At 37.6% G+C, this 8,046-nt stretch overlaps 1 pseudogene; it reads left to right on the top strand.

Moving 5' to 3' along the window:
• The first annotated feature begins 1,077 nt into the window (after positions 1–1,077).
• Positions 1,078–1,195, top strand: LOC126029039 (uncharacterized; annotated as a pseudogene).
• The last annotated feature ends 6,851 nt before the right edge of the window (positions 1,196–8,046 follow it).

Below are 8,046 nucleotides of genomic sequence, written 5' to 3'. Positions count from 1 at the left end.
GGGCATAATTTTCAAAAAAACTTTACTCTTTGTGCTCATATGCTTTTTAAATGAAAAGTAGTCTCTTCCAAGTAGAGTGTTATGTCTTAAAGAAAACAGGGACTTGTTATTTCTGGTCACTGTTATATTCTGGAACAAGATTGTGACAGATTGGGACACAGGTTAGATACATAAATTATATTCCATACATTGAAGGCATTGTATGATAATAAAAAGAAAATAGAGAATCTTATTGTAAGCATGTAAGGGGGTAATGTTTCTTCTGAGGGTGTTACATTGTATTTTTGCCTGATTGATGAGGAAAGAAACATCATGACAAAACACTGTCTATTAATTGCAGAATAAATGGTGTGAACAATGAGAGCTTTAAAAATTCTGGAGGAGATTCCTAGAAACAAACAAAAATGAAAACACAAATTAGGATCTGTGGGACACAGATAAAGTGGTACTAAGAGGAAAATTTATAGCTTTACAAGCATTTGTCAGAAAGGAAGAAGAGGACTACATAAATAACTTAATGGCACAGCTTATAAAATTGGAACATGGTTAACAAAATAAACAAAAAATAGGAAGATGGAAGGAAATAATAAAGCTTAAAGCAGAAATCAATGAATGGAAAATACAGAAAACAATCTGAAAGATCAATGAAAGCAAGAGTTGGTTGTTTGAAAAAATTAACAAGATTAATAAACCACTAGCAAAACTCATAAAGAAAGGAAGAGAAACTTAATAAACCAAATTAGAAATGAAAAGGGAAAATTACTACAGATGCTACAGAAATTCAATGGGTAATCAGAGATTACTTGGAAAAACTCTATGGCACAGAACATGAGGACCTGGAAGAAATGAATAAATTCTTGGACTCATAACCTTCCAAGGTTGAACCAAGATCATCTAGCATATTTGAACAGACCCATCACTATTGAGGAAAGTAAAATGGTAATTAAAAGTTTTCCCAAAAACAAAAGCCCAGGCCCAGATGGATTCACTAACAAATTCTTTCAAACTCTCCAAAAAGGCCTACTTCCTATACTTCTCAGGATCTTCCAGAAAATTATAGAAACAGAAACACTCCCAGTCTACGGCCATACCACCCTGAATATGCCCCATCTTCTCTGTCTCAGAAGCTAAACAGGGTCGGGCCTGGTTAGTACTTGGATGGGAGACCGCCTGGAAATACCAGGTGCTGTAGGCTTTTTTAAAAAAAAGAAACATTTCCAAATAGTTTTTAAGAAGCTAACATCATCCTGATACCAAAACAGAGAACTACAGACCAATATCTCAAATGAACAACTATGTAAAAATCCTTAACAAAATCTTAGCAACGAGGATCAAACTCCTTATCAAGAAAGTCATGACCAAGCAGGATTCATTTTGGAGATGCAAGAATGATTTAACATATGCAAATTAATCAATATAATACACGACATCAACAAAAGGAAAATTAAAAGTCACATGTTCATACCAATAGATGCAGAGAAGGCATTTGGTAAGGTCCAATACCCATTCATGATTAAAACCCTTAACAAAATGGGAATGGAAGGAACTTTTCTCAGTATAGATAAGGTCATTCATCAATAGCCCATAGCAGATGTTATACTCAATGGAGAAAAATTGGAACATTTCTCCTAAGATCTGGCACAAGGCAAGTCTGCCTACTTTTGCCACTCCTAGCCAGCATAGTACTGGAAGTACTTGGCATAGAAACTAGGAAAGAAAAAGATATTAAGGGCGTCCAGATAGGAAAGGAAGAAGTCAAGTTCTCACTGTTTGTAGATGACATAAAACTATACTTAAAAATTCTATATACTCTCCCCAAATGCTCCTAGAAGCAATAGATTTATATAATAAAGTGGATGCTACAAAATTACACACAAAAAATCAATGGCCTTCTCATACACAAATATTTAGAGAAGAAATAGACATTTATAAAAGAATCCCATTCACAATGGCACTACAGAAATTCAAATACCTTGGGGACAACTTAACTAAAGAAGTGAATGACATATACATATAAAACTATAAAACATTGCTTCAAGAAATAAAAGAGGACACAAGGAAATAGAGACACATACCCTGTTCATAAATTGGGGAGGATTAGCATCATTAAAATGAAAATATTTCCCAAAGCTTTTTATAGATTTAATGCAATACCTTTAAGGATACCCATGATATTCTTTTAAAAAGTGAATCAAACACTCCTGAAATTCATTTGGAACAATAAATACCCAAGAACAGCTAAAGCAACTGTTAGGGGAAATAGATGGAGGCATCACGTCCCCCAAATTTAAATTGGACTAGCTAAAGAAATTGTGGCACATATACACAAAGGAATACTCTACAGCTGTCAGGACAAATGAAGTCATGAAAATTTCCTATACATGGATGTACATGGAAACTATTATGCTGAATGAAATGAATCAGAGGGAGATAGATAGGAACAGAATAGTCTCTGTGGTATTTATCATATAATCTGTAGTATTTAAGAAAAATAAAAGATAATAGAGATAATAGAATGAGGTTCGAAAGGAACAGCCCATGATATGAAGCTTACCACAAAGGTTGGTGAGTGCAGTTAGAGAAATAACTACACCAACAACTATCATGAAAATGATAGTAAGTAAGAAAACTAGAATGCCTGTCTCAAATACAGGCAGGGGGTGAATGGGGAGGGAGATAGAGTACATTGGTGGTAGAAAGGTTGGACTGGGGAAGAGGGATGTTGTTTTCTATGACTGAAATGCAACTACAAACATTTTTGTAACCGTAGTACTTAAGTAAAATATTAATTAGAAAAGAAAGAAAATAAGTAAATTGTACTACAAATCAATAATCATTAAAACAGCATGATACGGAATAATGGCAGACCTTCAGATCAATGGAATAGACTTGAGTATTCAGAGAATGACCCCCCAGACATACAATTAATCTTTGACAAAGGGGCAAGAAATGCAAAAATTGGAGCAAGGAAGGCCTTTCCAATGGTGCTGGAACAACAGGTCAGCCACATGCAAAAAAGTGAACTCAGACTTCTAACGCCATGCACAACGGTCAAATCAAACTGGATTAAAAACCTTGATATCAGATCTGAAACTATAAAGTAAATAGAAGAAAACATAGGCAAACACTCCATGACATTGAGACTAAAGGCATCTTCAAAGAGGAAACACCGCTGTTCAAACAAGTGAAGCAAAGATAAACAAATAGGATTATATCAAACTGAGAAGCTTCTGTACTTCAAAGAAATAGTGACTATGGTAATAAGGGTCACTCATGAATAGGCGAAACTATTCACCCAATACCCATCAGATAAGGGGCTAATATCTAAGATATACAAAATACTGGCAGAACTTAACAAGAAAAAAAAATCTAACCCCATCAAAAAATGGGGAGAAGAAATAGTCACTTCCTCAAAGAAGAAATACAAATGGCCAAAAGGCATATGAGAAAATGCTCCACAGCACTGATCATCAGGGAGATGCAAATAAAAACAATGAATTATCAACTCATACCACAGAGAATGGTATATATCACAATGAACAAGAACAACCAGTGCTGGCATGGATGTGGGAAAAAAGGAACTCTCATCACTGTTGGTGGGAATGTCATCTAGTCCAGCCTTTTTGGAAAGCAATATGGATATTCCTTTAAAAATTAGACATTGGGCACTCAGAAGACTCCATATGCCAGTTCTTCTGTGTCTCTTCAGCTGGTATTTTGGGGGCTCTGGGCAGGACAGCTAGCCATAGGCCCACTGGGCTGACCACTTAGTCCAGGGGACTGAGATCCACCCACACCAGGCGGATCTTCAGGGCCACGCCTGGTTAATCAGGCCCTGGGGGTTGGGGAGGGAGAGAAATTCCTCCATATGCATCCACAAACTACAGAGGCAGGGCTGCACCAGGAAGACTCCACATGCCAGCTCTTCTGTGTCTCTTGAGCTGGTATGTTGGAGGCTCTGGGCAGGACAGCTAGCCATAGGCCCCCTGGGCTGACCACTTAGTCCAGGGGACTGAGATTCCCCCCCCCTCAGTCTGTATCCAATTTGAGATTACTCTTCTTACTATCATTTATCTTCAAATGCGTGTGGGCTGACATATATAATTTTTAACAATACCCAAAAATATTCTTAATTCTCGACTGTTTTAGGAAAAAAATGGATTTCCCTAGATTTGCTGGATAATATTCAAATAGGTCTCTAAAATCAGTGTATATGTAGATGTGACTTCCTATACTGTGGTCCTCTCTTACTGCCAAGCTGACCATAAACAATTCATCTATACAACATATATAACCCCTCTGATATATTTTCCCTCCTCCACACAGAGCCCCTTCTACTCCCTCATATCCCAATCTGGATTCGTTATCTTCCCCTTAATTAACCCTCTTTACCCTCAGTTCTTTAATTTGTTAGGCACCAAGACCGATCTCCTTCTCCAACAGATTCTGCCCTTGTGTATTTTCTTTAACAGCTATAACTCTTTCTAAATATTTTTTTACCGTGACAATTCTATCCACTGTTTATCTTGTCTTCTCATTGTGAGCTGATCAATAAGGAATTTTGGTGGAAGAGTCCCTCAGTTTAATGCTTATGATTGAACCATGTCATGGGGATTGTTGGACTTGTTCTTATGGCCCCCATATGAGCTGACAACACCATGTGGCATTGTTCCTTGTTTGCATAGGCACATTAAAATGGGAAAATAATATAAATACAAATAAGTTCTTATCTATTAGAGATCGGAACACACAACTCTCGTAGTGCAATGGGGCCTTACACCCTGAACATTGATATAATGACCTGGTACAGGCCTCAGAAGATTGGGCACCCCCCATTCACCCCTGTACCAGGGAAGGTATCTACAAAACATCCAAGGTTTTTTATAACAACACCTGGAAGCAATCCTCTACCAGGAAGACACTACCACTGCTCTGACATCGACCTGCTCAAAACAGACTTCCCTTAGCACTAAGAAGACTTGACAACAACAATGACCTGCTTACAGGACAGGGCTCTCTGCATTGCCCTTTAATTGTGAGGTGAAATGAGAGGACGCTCTGCACCATCCTGACTGCAATGTAGGATATGCAGATTCCAGGATCTTTAATATAGAAACATGATACCAACCACAAAGACTGTGTGAAAAATAAAAGTGTATTGACACTACAGACAAAGACCTGGATTGGACAAACTTGTTTGCCTGGAGCCTAGAGTTGGTCTTATGCCAGGAAACTTCAGGGATAGGGTCTCCTAATATTTAGGCCAAGGCTTTTCCTTTCCATGTCCCACATATTTTGGTGGGCCTATGCAAATAATAATTGCCACTCTAACACCATTTTTACTGTGCTCCTTTAACTCTAATCCTTAAGAGAAACAAACCATTTAAACTTTTGAGGTTAACTTAAACTAATATGCATGTGCATGGAAACGTTAAAAAAAAAGACTTTGCCTTCAATTTTTAAGGAGTTACATAAGTGTTATGTCTTTAGATTACTTTGTATGCTGCTAAGAAATATTATGTACTATAATCTGGGGACTTGAGGGACAAAGCAATTGTACATAGGTTCTGTTTTATTTTTCTTAATGTTCTTTGGCTGAAAGTTCAAAGTTAAGATATTAGCAATAGGACTACTGAGAATTCTGTTTATGGGTGATTGTCCTTCCACTGTAACTTTACCTTGTCCTCTTTCTTTGCATCTTTGTTCTCATAATTAAAAATAAAAAAGTAATCAAGAGAAAATTAAAAAAAGAAATCTAAAAAAAATTAGACATTGAGCTCTCATATGTTCTAGCAATACCACTTCTAGGTATATACCCCTGGATCACAAAAACAAGATATAATAATGCCCTCTGAATTCAAAAGCTGAAAACAACCCAGATGCCTGACAATAGATGAGTGGCTAAAGAATTGTGGTACATCTACACAATGGAACACTATGCAGTTGTTAGGAAAAAATAAAATTACAAAATTTGCCTACACATGAATGGATATGGAGAATATTATGTTGAGTGAAATAAGTCAGAAGGAGAGAGATAGACACAGAATAGTCTCACTCATCTGTGGTATTTAAGAAAAATAAAAGATAGTATAGTAATAATACCCAGAAATAATAGAGACGAGGTCTGGAAAGACCAGCCAAAATATAAAGCTTACCAAAAAGAATGGTAAGTGCAGCTAGAGAAAAAACTACACTAACAATTACCATGACAGTGATAGAGAGAGAAATACAATGTCTATTTCAAAGACAGGGGATGAGGGAGAAAGGAAATGGGGACATTGGTGGTGGGAAAATTGCACTAGTGAAGGGAGGAGGGCATTTTGTGGCTAAAACCCAATTACAAACAAGTTTATAACCGTGGTGCTTAAATAAAAAATTAAAGATTCTGGAGGAGGGTACAGAGAGATAATATAGTTCAAATGCCTTATCCAGGTTCAATGCTTGGCATCCCATATGGTACCCTGACCCCACAAGGAGTACAGAGCCAGGAGTAAATCCTGAGTACCACTAAGGTGACACCAAAACAAAAGCAAAACTTTCTGGAGGAGAGGTTCTGTAGTAAGGGTCTTCAGAGGGAAATTTTCTAGAAAAGTTGGAGCATGTGTTGGTTAAAATTTGAGGAGCTAGTTGGAGGGATGAAAGTTTTTCTTAAACTTCACTTCCCACAAGCTTTTCTTGGAGAGTCTGAGGGCAGTACTGGTTTGACCAGAAGGTGAGCTGGTCAAGGAGGAGGCCAAGGGAGATATCCTTCATTGCCAAATAGCATTTTCTTGGATGATCTATGGCTCAACCTTGTGTTTGTGACAGAAATTTTCTTGCCATATATTTACCATTGGGCAAGTCTGTGCTGAGTATTTGTAGAGAATTTTGTCTCACTGGAGCTGAGCATCTAAGTGATACCTAAGCATTATGGGTGGTAATGATGGAATGTGGATGAGTGGACTAGACTGGTCTGTCTAGTTTTAGCTTCTTTATTAGCAACAACAGCAAAGAGTCATAGCTGCTTATGGAGCAGCCACTGATGGGACCTGTTGAAGCGGGGATAACTTTCTAGAGAAAAGGTGATTCCAAAGTTGAAAGCATAGATTATAGATATACTGATGCAACATGTTATCTCTTCCCCTTAATTTCTGGACCCATGTATCATGGCTCTGGAAGAAACAGTATAATGTGTTAGTGTGTTTATAACAAACATTTTGAGACAGCGGATTTTGATTCTCTTCAGCATTCTTCTCTGAGGGCTCGTCTTCTTCAGAGGTGAGCTATACACCCATAAAGGGTGGAGCCAGAAGAGCACAGCCATTCTTCTTCACTTCACGGCTGAGCACATCTTCTAGCTGATGAATACCACCAAAACACATAGACAAATCCACAATACAAGCATGACAATGGGGAAACAATGCAGACCAACACCAGGCATGGAGAATAAAGATGGCAACTCTGATGACCCGAAACATCAACCATCAATTTAGTCTCTTAGATATGAAGTTTAGAGAAGAATATGAAGTAAATTCACAGAACTCAAAGAAAGCATAGATTGAGTTGAACGGAACACTAATAAGAATCAGGAGGATATTGGGCTGGAGAGATAGCATGGAGGTAGGGCATTTTGCCTTGTATGCAGAAGGATGGCAGTTTGAATTCCAGCATCATATATGGCCCCCCACGCCTAACAGGATCAATTTCTGAGCATAGAGCCAGGAGTAAACTCTGAGTTCTTCCGGGCATGACCCAAAAACCAAAACCAAAAATAAAAAAAGAAACAAGAGGGTATGAAGATAGAAATCAGAAATATCTAAATTAAAATAACAGGTCTGAAAAACTCAGTAGATGAATTGAAAACGTCAGTGGAAAGCCTCTCCAACAGGGTAATAGCAGCTGAGGATAGAATTAGTGAGCTTGAAGATGAGATGCATAACAATTCCATACAGCAGAAGATATTGGAAAAAAACTTTAAAGAAAATGATCAGACAATGGAAAAACTACTCAAAGAATGTGAGTAGATGAAAATGGAAGTCTTTGGTAAGATAAACAGAAACAACATAA

This window comes from Suncus etruscus, chromosome 14, assembly GCF_024139225.1.
Source record: "Suncus etruscus isolate mSunEtr1 chromosome 14, mSunEtr1.pri.cur, whole genome shotgun sequence".
NCBI classification, from domain to species: domain Eukaryota; kingdom Metazoa; phylum Chordata; class Mammalia; order Eulipotyphla; family Soricidae; genus Suncus; species Suncus etruscus.
This window is presented reverse-complemented; position numbering and strand designations above follow the sequence as displayed.